Source organism: Lissotriton helveticus, chromosome 3_1, assembly GCF_964261635.1.
Source record: "Lissotriton helveticus chromosome 3_1, aLisHel1.1, whole genome shotgun sequence".
NCBI classification, from domain to species: domain Eukaryota; kingdom Metazoa; phylum Chordata; class Amphibia; order Caudata; family Salamandridae; genus Lissotriton; species Lissotriton helveticus.
Window position 1 is genome coordinate 1,022,214,824 of NC_136061.1, and position 1,093 is coordinate 1,022,215,916.

The following is a 1,093-nucleotide window of genomic DNA, read 5'->3' on the forward strand; positions in this document are numbered from 1 at the left end:
CATTTAATCCTTTATGTATACGGTAACATCACGAAAATTGATACTCTTTGCTTGTGGCACATGTGAACTGTAAACCTATATTGTTGTTATTCAGGATATTGTAATATTCCTAAAATTCCTTTTCTGTTCCATGCCATATGATAAAAACATCATCAATAAATCTAGACCATAAGATGATTTTGAGTGTTGTAGTGCTTGGTGTTTATGATGTAGCCAAACTGCGGGTTCTTTGTGAAGTACTTTGAGATTTTGGTGTGGTTCATGGCCACTGAGATGGGAACAAGACTGCAAATTAGTGTGAGGGGGGGAGGTGGGGAAGGGTCGTTGTCTGGGTGAAGTGGAGTCTTGTTTTGCTACATTTATTTACTGAGGTTTTTTGTTGCAGGATTCAGTCCAGGGATGCAGCGTCTTGACTCGTAAGTAGCAACAGGTAAGGCACATGTCATGATGTAGTGATACTAGTGGGATCAAAGCGTTGGGTGGATTTTGAGGTGCTGGACACTGAGCAGCTCTTTATTTTCCTGTCCATGAGCTTTATGATGAACCCATTACTGCCCCAGTCTGATTTATGTGACTGATATATATTTCCTGAAGCTAACTAGTGTCCTGTTATCTACTGCAAACCTGAGATGTGGGTTGTAACTCCTTCTCCTGTTTCTTGCAGTGTTTGGAAAATCCTCAACTCCTACGTCGTAGCAGGACTTGGAAGTACTTCTCTTTCAAAGGACGACAACTGCAATGGGTAAGCGGCTACTTGTATCGATTGGCACTGAGGTGCAGATGTGGACAAGTGACTCAAAATCAATGCGCCTTTTCGTCGGGGAGGGAGGCTGGCTCTTAGGCAGTTTAACCAGTTGGCTGCTGCCGTCGGTTAACGGTCGTCGCGTGCACTACCTTGGTAGTGTTGCGCATGTCCGTTGGCCGACGCTGCCCTACCCGTTTTTCGAACGTTCAGCACTGGAGCTGAACGTTCGAAGCAGCCAACGGGTTAAAGCCGTGCTGCTGAAGTGGGCGTGTCTTCTAAATTGCCATTACCAGATCTCTTGACAGCTCCACTCTGTGTACGTCTAAGCTTCAGTCACCACCCTAGCTC

General features: G+C 45.4%; 1 non-coding gene across 1 annotated transcript; it reads left to right on the forward strand.

The window, feature by feature from the left end:
• Positions 1 to 530: 530 nt before the first annotated feature.
• Positions 531 to 596, forward strand: LOC144825783 (small nucleolar RNA SNORD31). The gene has a single exon (XR_013609567.1). It is a non-coding gene; the product is annotated as a small nucleolar RNA SNORD31 (small nucleolar RNA).
• Positions 597 to 1,093: the final 497 nt, after the last annotated feature.